The following is a 15,214-nucleotide window of genomic DNA, read 5'->3' as shown; positions in this document are numbered from 1 at the left end:
ATTACTGACCTGGATCTCAGCATCTGGTTAGACTGGCTGTCTAGTGAGTCCCAAGGATCACACTGTATAAAGGTCCCAGAGGTGGGATTAGTTCTGGGCTACCACACTGACCTCTCTTCTGTATTTATGGAGCACCAAACTCGGGTCTTGTTCTTATGTGGTAAGAACTTTAAAGCACACAGCAGTTTCCATAGCCCATAGATTATTTTTTTAACTGTATCCTGCTTTATTAAAGATACTTTTCATAAACAATCATGGTATTTCAGGCCAGACCAGGGCAGACAGTCGTTAACAGTATACAAGAAATTGCAAACTCCCTTCTTGTACAGACTACCAAAATCAGAAAGCCACTATAAAACCCAATGAAATCTTCATTCAATGCTTTGAAAAGGGGGAAGTATCTTAGAGTGAGGGTTGACATTTCACATTAAGGATGTTGTTTAACAACTTTTTACAAGCCAACCCTGACTTTCAGGAAATGAAATGGAAATGGCAGAATTCACTAACATAATGTCTCCCAAGCTTGATTGATGATGTAAAACTTCTTTCCCTGATAATTTTCAAAGGCTCCTGTTGGCTCCCACGAGGCATCCTGGTGTTGACATATGTGGCCACCATGGCACAAAATGCCATATGTTGTGGGAAAACTAAATTTACTTTTGTATCCTTCTACCCCATACCATCAACATCGACTTAACTCCCTTAAAACCAGAGACCTATTGGATCCTTACCCCCAAAATTGTATTTCCAGTCAATTGGGCCATAGATTATTTTTAAATGTAGCATAAACTCGGGCTTTAAAAACCTGCAGAGCATCACACAGGGCAGATGTGATTCTGTATGGGGACCAGATTCAGATCGTGAGGAAGCAAAGGACCCTTGAGACTGTGGAAGCCAAGTCTCAGGGCAGGGACTGAGCAAGATTCCCTGGCTAGAGATATTTGGGGTTCAAGTTAGAGCCCACAGGGAATTCAGGAAGGGCCTGTGTCAATGAAACCACATGACTTCAGTCTCTTCATCATCCTCACACAAACCATACATAGAAAAGCCATCCCTGACCATCTGTGGAGCTGGTAATAAAATGTGTGTGAGGCTCCAGCACTGAGCAGTAAGGTCAGTGTAGGTAGTGATAATCACTGAGCTTGGGTTAGCTGATTCCAGCTCCTGACCACTCAATGGGTCGCATTTCTTTTCTTCACCTCTAATTGTCTGTTACGGTTTAGTTTGCATAGTTCTCAAAGAATTTAAAGTGCATAATGAATTTCCTTTTAATATATTAATCCCATTTCTTTCCTCCTGGCATCTAAGGGTCCTAACTAGCAAAGCTGCTCATGAGCAGGATGTAAAAGACCTGTGGCTCATTCTGAGTTGGGTTCTTCATCTGAGGCTCAGAAGTAGTCAGGTGTGGTACCTAGAACTAGAATAGAGCATTATTCTCGATGGCATTCTGGGATCACATGGATGGTGTCTCTATATTCGTAGGCGGCAGTGGGAGCCAGGGGATGAAGATTGTTCAATAAAAGCATGATGCACCTGGGACATTGTTTAAGTATGTCAGTTTGTCATGGAGCTGTGTGCTCTGTGTAGATGGTACAGCTCTGGCTGCATAACATTGTTGTCCTTTGAGATGTGGAGAAATGGAAAAAGTGGGCTCTGTATTTACGGGTTCATGATTTAGGCAGAGATCTGAAAGATGCAGGCAGAAGCCATGGCTCCTTCTACAATGTGATTCAACCTTCTCTGCCCTACTCAGCCTGTCAGATCCAGCCACCTGTGTGATGACAATGTTCCTGAGAAGGCTCTTTCCAGCCACAGCTGCAATGGTAAATTCTGGGTAGCTGAAAACTGGTCCAGACAGGCTGATGCCTGAGACTGAAGGGTTCTGTGATTTCTTCCCATAAACCTTACCTAACAGGTTCTATAATATTTGGTAATGGATGTCTTCTGACAGGAAAACATCAAAGTTCTTGTAATTTCTGTACATTTGTAAAGTACATGTGCATCCTTGGAATGCAATTCAAAGAGTATAGGAGAGCACATGATGAAAGATTTATTGACAAAAACAAAGGAGGAGAGAGGTGGAGCATGACTACATCCCTGTGTTTCCAAAGGGGGATTAGTAACGAAACTAAGTTGTCTACAAGTTGCAGGTTCTCATCAGAGGCCCATATGCCTGCCTCATCTTTGCCCATTCTAAGTTCAGACTCTGGCCAAAGGAATCTCAGAACATGAGTCCATCAGAAGTGTTTACTTCACTGCTATGATATTGCCCAGTGCTTGTCTCATGCTCCTTCAGGTCAATTTTTACAGTATCTTATTTGCAGACAGAGGAACCATTGATGTGGTGCTCATGTCACATAATGAATGTGTGTGTGTGTGTGTGAGTGTGTTTATGTGTACATAAGCAGAGAGTCCAAAGATGCGTATGCTAGTTTTCAGATCTGTGAGTGATGAACTAAATTCAGAATGTTTTTCTTGTTCTTCCATGCCCTGTGCACTCTCAGGGATGCCCATTCAAGGACAAAATTATGTGTCTAATGAGAAGGGAGGCTCTTCTTGTGCTGAAAATCTGAGATCATGAACTCCCATTATGCTAGAAGTTTCTACAGGGCATTAAAAACATCAGGTTCAATAGAATGTCATCCAACTGTGATGACTGTGTGCAACATCCAGGGCTACAATGGCCAGAACCATTGGGATGTAGCACTGCAGCCTCAGCCCAACTTATTTCACATCCTTTTTGTGGCTCTGAGGTTCTGGTTGGCCATGCCTCCTGCCTAGAAACACAGGCTGACCTCAACTGTTCAGCTTGTCTGAGCCCCAGGCAGCATGTGGATGCTTCAGAGCCACCACTTCCCAATTTCTCCTGCATGTTCCATGACTGGCTTACTGGTCTGAATTTCACGTCCAGGATTTTTGGTATAATGCCTGAGTCTAGTGTTCTAAGCTTGGATTCTGTGTCCTTCTGCTAGGCACTAATTAAAATGAGACTTTCTTTGGGCTATTAGCTCCCAAATAATGACACAGAGACTTACTCTATTATATTTATTATAAACTGAAGCACAATATCAGAGCAGATTCCCAGCTTCTCTAACCCAACAATACTGTCCTGGCCTATGTCTCACCACATGGCCCATTACTGCTCCTCATCACCTTAGTCCTGGCTCTTGTTTCATCCTCGGTGTTTGGTGGGGACCCATCCTGAATCTGGTTCATCCCTAGAGTTCCTATTTTTGCTAGAAATCCTTCTTATCCTCTATGACAACAGCTATTGGCCATTCAGGCCTTTATTAAACAAATAAAAAGATGTTGGAGGGCGTGTTCAAGAGCAGCCAAAGAATAGCAATACCAAAGTACAGCCTGCAATCAGATATCTGCTGGTACAGAAATCATCATTTAAGCAATACAAAAACAGAATTTACACAGTGCATGAAAATGTTACATACTTGAAAATGAAATATTTCTATAAAACTTGTTTGTCTAGTGCTGGTAAATAACATCACTGAAGAGTTCTTGTATGCAATATATGAGGCCTGAATTCAAATGATAATATTTCAAAAACACATTCTTTATGTTGGTTAATAAATGTTGTGTTTGAAACTTCATTACTCTCTGTCAAAGGTTAGGATCCTTTCTGTCACATCCCGGAGAAGAATATTAATTAACTTCTCAAGAACAATTCACTTTTATCACATATAAGTGGATGTAATTCCCACATTGATCCTCTGAGAGATTCCACTTAGCTGCAGATCAGGACAAATATTGGGACTTGCTCCCTGACTCTGGGTGGAGTATTGAAAGTGGTATGGGAGAATGGGGTGGTGGAAGGACCCAGAGGGTTCAGGAGACCATCAAGGCTGGCAGATCTGGACCCAGAGTCCTGCACAAACTTTTGTACCAACCAAGGGCAATGCATTTGGTACATCTAGACCCCCTGTTCAGATAGAGGCAATGGACACCTCATTCTAGAGAACTTTCATCAAAGGAATATTGAATAGGTGAGAAACACTTAAAGAAATGCTCAAATCCCTAGGCATCAGGGAAACGGAAATCAAAATGACTCTGATATCCCATCTGGCAGAATGGCTAAGATCAAAAACTCAAGTGACAGCACATGTTGGTGAGGATATGGGGAAAGCAGAACACTCCTCCATTGCTGGTGGTAGTGCAAAGGTGCACAACCAGTTTGGAATACATTCTGGTACTTTCACAGAATATTGGGACTAATTCTACCTGAAGACCCACCCATATCACTCCTGGGCATATACGCAAAAGATTCCCCACCACACAACAAAGATATTTGCTCATCTATGTGCATAGTAGCTTTATTTATAATAGCCAGAATCTGGAGACAAGCTGGATGTACCTCAACAGAAGAGTAGATAAAGAAAGTATGGTTCATTTACACATGCATTATCACTGAGGTATTAAAAACAAGGAAATGCTGAAATTTCAGGCAAATGGATGAAACTAAAAATTATTGTCCCAAGTGACATAACTCAGATGCATAAAGACATGCATAATATATTATCACTGATAAGCAGATATTAGCCACATAATACAGGATAACCACACTACAATACTGAGGCTGATGCCCCAGTCAAGGGTCATATATTATGTGGACCTAGGCCATCAGCTCAGATGCAGTACATAGACAGCATGGTCTCCTTGTGGTCTCCACAATATCGGGAGTAGAGACAGTTTCTGACATGGACTCTGGACCCTCATGTTGATCATGTCCCCCTGTCCAGGTGCCCTTGAACACCACAGCAGAAGAGGATACAGGTGGTACAGATGAGACTTGAGAGTCTGAAGTCAGATGTTAAAGAAGGAGAGTCCCTTTCTGAGGACTAGGGTAGGGAGGGAGAGATTATGAGGGTGGGAGGATGGGATCAGGAATTGATGAGGGAGGGGCTACATTTGGGATGTAAAGTGAACAAACTAAAAATAAATTTTAAAAATGGATTCCCTGATTTTTGTCCTATTGTTTGTATTTTTCTTTTTTTTTCCTTTTTTTATTTATTTTATTTATTTTTTATTAATTTATTCTTGTTACATCTCAATGTTTATCCCTTTCCTTGTATCCTCCCATTCTTCCCTCCCTCCCATTTTCCACTTTTTCCCCTCCCCTATGACTGTTCCTGAGCGGAGCCTTCCTCGCCCTGTATATTCTCATAGGGTGGCACTCAGAGGAAGGATAGCAGGTCACCAAGAAGAAACTTGTTAGTATTTTTTCATTCATTTTTTCTCTATGTCAGCTCTGTTCTGATCTCTCTTAAAAAGTATATATAAAATTACAATCATTTCCAAAAATATAGCAATTTCTATGCTGATGGGAGCAGCATTTTTACATAGGATGGTGCACATTCTCTTGTACCCAGTCCCTTATGGGCACCAGTCGGAAGCCACACCTACCTGCACCAGCTCTGGGTTGCACTTTGTATGCTGCCTTTCTCCTGAGCACAAGGCTGGTGCCAGGGGCTCCAACACAGCTCTGTGAAGTTGCACACTTGGGGCTATGCTCTGAGGGTTTGGTTGGCCCTGCTTTCTGCCCAGAAACACAGGCTGACCTCAACTGATCAGCTTGTCTCCTCACCAGGCAGCAATTGGTTACTTCAGAGCCACCACTTCCCTCCTTCTCCTACATGTTCTATGCCTGGCTTAATGGTCTGAATTTCATGTCCAAAACTTTTGGTGTAATACCTGAGTCTAGTGTTCTAAGCATGGATTCTGTTACCTACTCTTGGACACCAGGTAAAAAGGGACTTTCTTTGGACTTCCAGCTCCCAAATAATGACACAAAGACTTATTATATTTACTGTAAGCTTAAGCACTATATCAGAGCAGATTCTCAGATGGTCTAACCCAACAATACTGGCCTGGTCTATGTCAGACCACATGGCCCATGGCTACCCATCACTGCTCCTCATCACCTTCACCCTTGTTCTGGTTTCTTCCTCAGTGTTTGGCTTGGGACCAATCCTGAATCTGGTTCATCCCTAGAGTTCCTAAATTTGCCAGGAATCCTTCTTATCCTCTACTGCTATTGTGCTACTGCTAACAGCTATTGCACATTCAGGACTTTATTAAACCAGTCAGTAGGTGTTGTGTAGACTGCTCAAATACAGCCCCCAAATATAGCAATACCAAAGTACAGCCTGCAATCAAATCTCTTCTGGTACAGAAATCAGGATTTAAGTAATACAAAAACATAATTTACACAGTGCATTAAAAGATCACTCTAACAGGCCCATATGAGGACTATACTACCCACAAAGTCACATATGGACATAATTGACAATGAAATATTTCCATAAAACTTGTTAATCTATTGCTGGAAATAGTATAATTGAAAAGTTCTTGTGTGGTATATATGAGGCTTTGATTCAAATGGCAATATTTCAAAAAAATTCTCATTTTGGTTAATAAATATTGTGTTTGAATCATCATTACACCCTGTCAAAGATTAGAATACTCTCTGTCACATCCAAGAAAGGAGTATTATTTATCTTCTCAAAAACAATTCAGTTTTATCACTTATAAGTGGATATAAGCCCAACATAGATGTCCTCTGAGAGATTTCACTCATCTGCAGATCAGAACAAATGCTTGGAATACCTTCTGGACTTGGGTTGAGCACTGAGAGTGGTATAAAGAATGGGGTGATGGAAGGACCAAGACGGTTCAGGAGACCCACTTGGAGACCATCAAGGTAGGCAGATCTGGACCCAGGGGCCTGCACAAACATTTGCACCAACCAAGAACAATACAGTCAGTAAACCTACAGCCCCTTTTCAGATAGAGCCAATGGATACCTCATTTTACACAGTTGTGTGGGACCACAGTTTGTCTCCGACATGTACTCTGGTGGTCCCAATTTGATCCTTACCCCTTGGTAGGGAGGCACGTGGGTAAACAGAAGAAGGGGAAGCAGGCACTCCAGATGAGACTCGATATGCTAAGCTCATATGGTAGGAGAGGAGATCCCCTTCTTTCATAGGCCTAGGGGAGGGGAATAGTACAGAAGAGGGAGGGAGGTTGGGGACAGGAAGATATAATGGGGGATGGGAACATTTGGGATGTAATCTGAATAAATTATAATAAAATTTTCAAACTTCTAGAATAAAAAATACCTTTTTCCACCCCTTTCCTCTAAGGTAATATTTATCTTTGTTGCTGAGGTGTTTTTCTTGAATGCAACAGTGTGATGAGTCCTGTTTACACATCAGTTCTGTGAGCCTGTGTCTCTTCGTTGGGGAATACAGGCTATTGATGTTGAGATATATTAAGGACCCATGGTTATTTGTTCCTATATTTTTGGATGTTGATATTGATAGAGTGTGTGGGTGTTTCTGTGTGTGTGTGTGTGTGTGTGTGTGTGTGTGTGTGCATGTACAATAAAAATGCATATATATATGTGTATATATAAATTTTTATAGACATATACCTTGAACGTATAAATTTTATATAATTATATATATATATTGTGTATATAACTATATAATGTATATATAATTATATACCCAAATATGTGAAACATTTAAAATTACATATATAGTGAAAAATATAATCCAATATATCCATATAAATGGATATAATGTGATTATAGGAATATATACGTGTGTATGTATATAAGATGAGTATACTTACATTTCAAAAAGAGGCTGAAATTATGGCACTCGCTGATTGGAAGTTTTGTAATAAAGTTTGACAATTTGAGTGATCTGCAATTCATCCTCTGTACTTTATCCTCTTGTGACAAACTGAAGTTTCCTTAAGAAACTGTGATTTTGCCAGTAATTAAAACAGCATGGTACTGGCACAGCAATAGGCTAGTGGACCAATGGAAATGAATTGAAGACCCAGAGATGAATCCACACACATTTGATCACTTGATTTTTGACAAAGAAGTCAAATCCATCCAATGGAAATACAACAGCATCTTCAACAAATGGTGCTCGTCTAACAGGATGTCTACAGGTAGAAAAACGCAATTCAATCCTTATTTGTCACAATGCACAAAACTCAAGTCCAAGTGGATTAAAGACCTCAACCTAAAACCAGAGACATTAATCCAGCTAGAGGAAAAAGTGGGGAAGAGTCTGGAACACATAGTAACAGGAGAAAACTTCCTGAACAGAACACCAACAGTCCAGGCCTTAACTTCAACAATTAATAAATGGAACTTCATGAGGCTGAGAAGCTTCTCTAAGACAAGTGACACTGTAAAGAGAACAAAGCGACAGCCTACAGACTGGGAAAAGATCTTCACCCACCCTTCATCTGACAAAGGTCTAATATCCAAAATATATAACGAACTCAAGAAATTAAACTCCACCAAACCAAATAACCCAATAGAGAAATGGGGCTCAGAACTAAACAGAGAATTCTCAACATAGGAATATCAAATGGCTGAAAAACACTTAAAGAAATGCTCAATCTCCTAAGTCATCAGATAAATGGAAATCAAAACGACACTGAGATTCCATCTTACACCCATCAGAATGGCTAAGATCAATAACTCGACTGACACTACATGCTGGCAAGGATGTGGAGAAAGAGGAACACTCCTTCATTGCTGGTGGGAATGCAAACTAGTACAACCACTTTGGAAACCTATCTGGTGCTTTCTTATAAAAATGGGAATAGGGCTTCCTCAAGACCCAGCTATTCCACTCCTTGGAATATACCCAGAAGATGCACTACCACACAATAGGGACATATGCTCAACCGTGTTCATAGCTGCCTTATTCATAATAGCCAGAACATGGAAACAGCCTACATGTCCCTCAGTAGAAAAATAGATAAAGAATCTGTGGTATATTTACACAATGGAATACTACTCAGCTATTAAAAACAAGGAATTTCCGAAATTGGCGGACAAATGGATTGAACTAGAAATTACCATAATGAGTGAGTTCACCCAGAAGCAAAAAGACTTAAATGGTATATACTCACTTATATCGAGAAACTAGTCCAAGGGGTACATCCCTATGAAAAACTTTACCTACCAGGAAAGTGGGTCAGAGGGGAGGACATCCTATTGAGACTTTAGGTGTGAGAAGCCTGGGAGAATGAGGAAATAGAAGAATCCAGAGAGTCCTGGAAAACTACAGGCAGGTCTGGGCCCTGGGGTGCTCCTCAAACTATGGCACCAGCCAAGGAAAATATAGGCAGTAAACTTCGAACCCCTACCCAGACTAGCCGATGGACAGGACATTCTCCACCGTTAAGTGGAGAAGGAGATCTGACTTTCACACAAACTCTGGTGCCCCATATTTGACCATGTCCCTTGGTTGGGTACGCCTGGTGGCACTCATAGGAAGGATAATAGGTCACCAAGAAGAGACTCGATACCCTATGAGCACATACAGGGGGAGGAGGCCCCCTCAGTCACAGACGTAGGGGAGGGGAATAGGAGGGGAAGCGGGAGGGAGGGAGGAATGGGAGAATACAAAGGATGGGTAACAACTGAGATGTAATATGAATAAATTAATAATAAAAAGGGAAAAAAAAGAAATTGTGATTTTGGAAGGTCACTTGGAAACTGAAAGCTCTATTGTTTCCTTCTTCTGAACCAAGAAGACTCATAAAAGATACAGTTAGTTGTCATTTTTGACGTATTTATTTTTTGTGCATTTTCTCTTGGTAAAAATTACCTTACACCTCAAAGGGAAAATTATGAATTTTTATCAGTTGGGTTATGTATTTCAAATCATGAAATTCTCAGACGCCTGTGTATACTTCCCAGCTGGTGTCAGGTACAGTCCCTGCCCCATGTCTTCTCAGCCCTTCCCTCACACAGCCAATTCTACAATGTTCAGTTCTTGTTGGTGTTTCAAGCTTACAAAGCATCCATAGTTACTCTTCTTGAAATATGGTGCTGCTGACAGGAAGAATCTGGTGTCTCCGATGTGAGTTGGAAAACTGTCATTCAGAGATTCATTGTTGTCTGTGGGAACCTTGCTAATGCACTTGAGCAGCTTTAAAAAGGAAAAGAGAATCTGCTCATCTGAGGCTGGGCTTCCCTGGAAACTCTTCTACTCACATGTGCACTGTGTGATGAAGCATCTGGGCCAAACTGAGTAGATGGTAAGCCATGAGGTCAGGACTGTGAATCTTAACATTCCACACTGTTGGGAAAACAATGGATCCACTGCCATATTTATCTGGATCAAGTTGAGCATCAGGCTACATGGGTGAAAGTAAAACTGGACGAGCAGGGCAAAATCTTTTAACTGATTGGTTAGATCAAAAATGTGTTAGAGCCAAGTACAAGCATTTCTAATTCTCAAACATTTCCATTTGACCAAGAAAATAGAGAACATCTTAAGATTCTACCACTGTGTCCCAAAAATAACATCTAAATATCCATATAGTTGTAAGTAAGTTTTTAAACAAGTAAGCACAGAGAAATATTTTTGTCTGGAGCACAGCAGAGGTGGCAGTGGTGCATAGCTAGTCCTTGAAACCTTCCTCTTGATTATTTCTTCTGATTAGTCCTAGAGAGTTAGAAAGAAAACATAGCCAGGGGATGTGACCCAGAATCCTGGCACACTCCACCTCAATCCAAAGCACCAGCGTGAGTGTTCTCACAGTGTGTCACCTGATAGCAAATGATATGCAGGCAAGACATCTTCCTTGCTCTTTCCCTAATTCCATCTGAACACCAGGAAATATCACCTTAGTGTCACATCTCTAATAACCAGAGGAAAAAACATTAAATCCTAACTGATAATGGTATGGGTTACATTTCGTAATGGAAAAAACAAAAGCAAATGTGGATGGAGAAAAACAGATGCCTATGGCCTGACATGTGAACATGGTTCCACTACAGTACTGGCAAATATTGTGCGGATCACTCAGAGTGTGACATCCCACTACAAGTGGCACAAAAGTCTCAGATACAGGTGGGTAGTGTTGAAAGTGACAATTTCATTAAAAAACAGTTTTGCATTTTCCTGTTCACATCCAGATTCCACTGTTGCTGCCCTGTAGTTTCTGTCCATAGTCTCTTATAGGATTCTGCAAGCCAATTTGGGGCACATGTTCTAATAATATTTATGCTCGATGCATGGGCTCATCCTTGCACTGTGTCCTTGGAAAAATAATGTCTGAATTATCCTAATGGCAGCAGACCCTACTGGTCTCTGTTTCACATACTCATGGACTATATTTCTCCAGGCATTTGCTTTTACAATGCTTGTGTCTACAACAGTAGGGAGCCTGCTTATACAGATTCTTTGTATCTCACTGTCTTGAAACTCAACAGATACCAGGTACTTTTAAAACAAGGTTGTTTTTGAGAGACACATAAAGTGGAAATAGCATGAATGTTGCTGATCTCCACCTGTCAGGGACCCTCCTACTCTTTCATAGGCTAAAGAGGCCCTAGTAATCCCATACAACTCCTTGGTACTCCTTGCCAATAGAAAATTTCCAAACCCAATGTACTAGTCATGTGGTATCTTGTGCTACTTGTCCTAGTTCCTTGAACTTCATGAAAACCTAACTGAAATCCACAGACTATCAAAAGCCCTTTTTGTGTCCAAAGAAGCAAAGAGACCTACATCATGAAAAAATGTTGCATTTATTTCTGTGAATTCTTTCTCAAATGTTTATAACCAAATGTAAGTACCAGACAAACCCAGATGAGACACACTGAGAATAGTGTTTGGACAAATATTTTTCTAACCCTCAGAGCTTGATGAACAAGAGGAGGACATACTGTGGGTGAGCATCACAAATTTCACGGATGGCTGTCTCTCTAATGAGAAGATCTGCCTCCTCCACTTCACTTACATTGTGAAGAAATGGAGAAAAACTCTACAGTCTCTTGGGCTGTGTGGTGATAAACACGTCAAGGCATAGGGCTTCCCATGTTCATGTTTGACCTCCTCATTTCTTGCCATCACCTTATCTTGCTTATTTTTATGTCAGTTAATATTACTCGCAAGTCTGGTTGGATGCTACAGCTTTTGTGACACATTATGTAATAGTTGAAATCTCATCTCTCACCAATAAAACCTTATAATTAGGAATTTGCATTTTATGTGCTACAAATTAAGGTGAGGGAGAGAGAGAGACAGACAGAGACAGAGAGGGGGGAGAGAGAGAGAGAGAGAGAGAGAGAGAGAGAGAGAGAGAGAGAGAGAGAGAGAGAGAGAGATCTCAAGACATAAAAATATCAAGGTATGCTGTCTCTGGGTAATTAGCTGAACATTTGAATCTAGTCAGCCGAGACCCAAAGCAGACACTTGGGTCTACTCTAATATAAACATTTGAAATCACAGGTACTAAATGTTACTGAGGTGTTTTTTCACAACTTACTTTCAAAATTAGTGGTAAAAACAAAGGATTCCCACTGATGGCAAGAGAAAGAATTTTTAGTTCCTTAAGCAGAATTTCAGATCAATAAGAGGCCAAATACCACCCCATAAATTCTCCTCAGGAACTTACAGAGATAAACAGGGGCATGTAGGACAGGGTGCTCTCTTCAGCCAGCATTGCATGAATGCGAGACACTTAACTATAAACAGCCCCACGTTTTGTTTCCAAGGCCTCCGCGGTGTGAATCTGGATTTGAAACAAGACAGAAGCAGAAACTGCTTCTAATTTTTCTCAGAAGATGCCCTAAGAAGCAGCAAAAAATCTCAGTCACCTGAAAATGAATCTGGAAAGTTGCCCTGTACTTCCTTTTATCCTCTCAGGAACCTCCCCAATGCAAAGCAGCCCTCACCTCAGGCTGAAAGCCAACAACTAGCTGAGAAGCCCCATGTCCTTCTCACTGAACCTCCATCAGAGCATGGCTGTCCTGCTGCTGCTCCTCTGCCTGGTGACCTTTCCAAGCTGTAAGTGTTTCAGGGCTTCGGGAGAGGGACCTGGGCATGTGATCTATGGGATGTGTGACTGATGGTGATGTTCTTGTCCCCAGGTGCCCTGTCCCAGGTGCAGCTGAAGGAGTCAGGACCTGACCTGGTGCAGCCCTCACAGACTCTGTCTCTCACCTGCACTGTCTCCGGATTCTCATTAACCAGCTGTCATGTAACCTGGGTCCGCAAGCCTCCAGCAAAGGGTCTGGAGTGGATGGGTGCTATGTGGAGTGATGGGGGCACAGGTTATAATTCAGCTCTCAAATCCCGACTCAGCATCCGCAGAGACACCTCCAAGAGCCAGGTCTTCTTGACACTGAACAGTCTGCAGACTGAGGACACAGCCATGTACTACTGTGCCAGAGACACAGTGAGCGAACTCCACTCTGAGCCTGCACAAAAAAACTTTCTACAAGGATGTTCAAACCAGAAGAGGGCGCTGTAGCTAAGAAAGGGCTTTCTAGGTCACTACATTTAGGGAATTTAAGATGATGCTGTATGCACATGTATTTAAATGCTAGGAACCTTAATTTCTTCTCCGAGACAATGCAATCCTCTAGAGCCCCTCTCCAATGTCATATTCTACCAAACTTGATTTTTGTTGACACACAAGAAGAATTTTTTTACACACAAATAATATAAGCTATGAAGATTCGTCTTGTTTTCAGACTAAATGGTAGAAAATTTAATATGTTCTATATAAATGCATATATATTTAACCTTTTATATCCATGCATATACATAGAACTTACACTATATATTATATATTGTGTATGTATTTAATTACATAATGTATGAATAATTATATATTCATATATGTGGAACATATAAAAGTGTTTATATGGTTAGAATTACATCGTATTGACATATATAATCCTATATATCCATGTATGATGTGCTATATATGAATATATATGTATATTATATAACAGAAAATGCTTATTTTTCATAAAGAGACTGAAATTACAGCACTTTTTGAGCGCAATTTTTGTAAGAAGTTTGACAATTTGAGTTTTCTGTAATCAACATCTGTACTTCAGCTGTTATAGACAAAATGAAGCTTCTTTGATATTGTGATTTTCCAAGGTAACTTGGAAACTGAAATCTCCATTGTTTCTTTCTTCTGAACCAAGAAGACCCCCATAAAAGATGCACTTGGTTGTCGTTTGTGACATATTTAATTTTGTGTATTTTCTTTTGGTAAAAATTACCTTAAGCTTCAAAGGCAAAATTATGACTCTTCATCAGTTGTCTTATGTACCTAAAATCATGAAATTCTCAGACACCTGTGTATACTTTCCAGCTGGTGTCAGCTACAGTCCATGCCCCATCTCTCCTCAACCCTTCCCTCAGACAGCCGATTCTACGATGTTCAGTTCTTGTTGGTGTTTTGAAGCTTACAAAGCATCCATAGTTGCTCTTCCTGAAATCTGGTGCTGCTGACAGGAAGAAACTGGTGTCTCTGATGAGAGTTGGAAAAGTGTCATTCAGAGATTCATTGTTGGCTGTGGGACTCATGCTAATGAACTTGAGTAGCTTTAAAAAGGAAAAGAGAATCTGCTCATCTGAGGGTGGGCTTCCCTGAAAACTCTTCTAGTGACACCAGTACTGCGTGAAAAAGATTCAGGGCCAAATTGAGTGGATTGTAAACCATGAGATCAGGACAGTGAATCTTAAAATTCCACACCTTTCGGAAAGCAACAGATGCACTGCCATACTTATGTGGGTGAAGTTGAGCACCAACCTACATGGATGAGCAGTGCAAACTTTTTAAACAGATTAGTTAGACCAAAAATATGTCAGAGCCAATGACAAGCATAATAATTCTCACACATTTCCACTTGACCAAGGAAATAGCATGTTCTTGACATTCAAACACTGTGTCCAAAAAAAACATTAATGAAATAGCCGTATAACTGAAAGTAAGTTTTTATAAAAGTGAGCGCAAACAAGTTTTTCCTCTGGAGTAGAACAGAGGTAGCAATGTTGCATAGCTAGTCCTTGAAATCCTCCTCTTGATTATGTCTTCTGATTAGTTCTAGAGATTTATAAAGAAGACATAGGCAGGTGATGTGACAGAGAATCATAGCACACTCCACATCTCAATCAAAAGCACCAGCGTGAGTGTCCTTATAGTGTGTCCTCTGATAGCAAATGATATGCAGGCATGACTTCTGTGATGCTCTTTCTCTGATTCTGTCTGACCATGAAGAAATATCACCTTGGTGTCAAATACCAACTCAACAATTAATAACTGTTTCATAAATCATGTGTGATGTTTCTGTAAATAGATCTCTTAGAAATAACAGAAGGACCCCAACAGTTTTGTTGGTCAGGAACAT

The 15,214-nt window shown here is 40.7% G+C and overlaps 1 gene segment (V, D, J or C); it reads left to right on the top strand.

Moving 5' to 3' along the window:
• The window catches only part of LOC127186318 (immunoglobulin heavy variable 3-11-like), a 137,857-nt gene that overhangs the window by 100,427 nt on the left and 22,216 nt on the right, over positions 1–15,214 (top strand).

This window comes from Acomys russatus, unplaced genomic scaffold (assembly GCF_903995435.1).
Source record: "Acomys russatus unplaced genomic scaffold, mAcoRus1.1, whole genome shotgun sequence".
Taxonomy (NCBI): Eukaryota; Metazoa; Chordata; class Mammalia; order Rodentia; family Muridae; genus Acomys; species Acomys russatus.
Note: the sequence above shows the minus strand (reverse complement) of the source record. Positions and strands in the feature narration are given on the sequence as shown.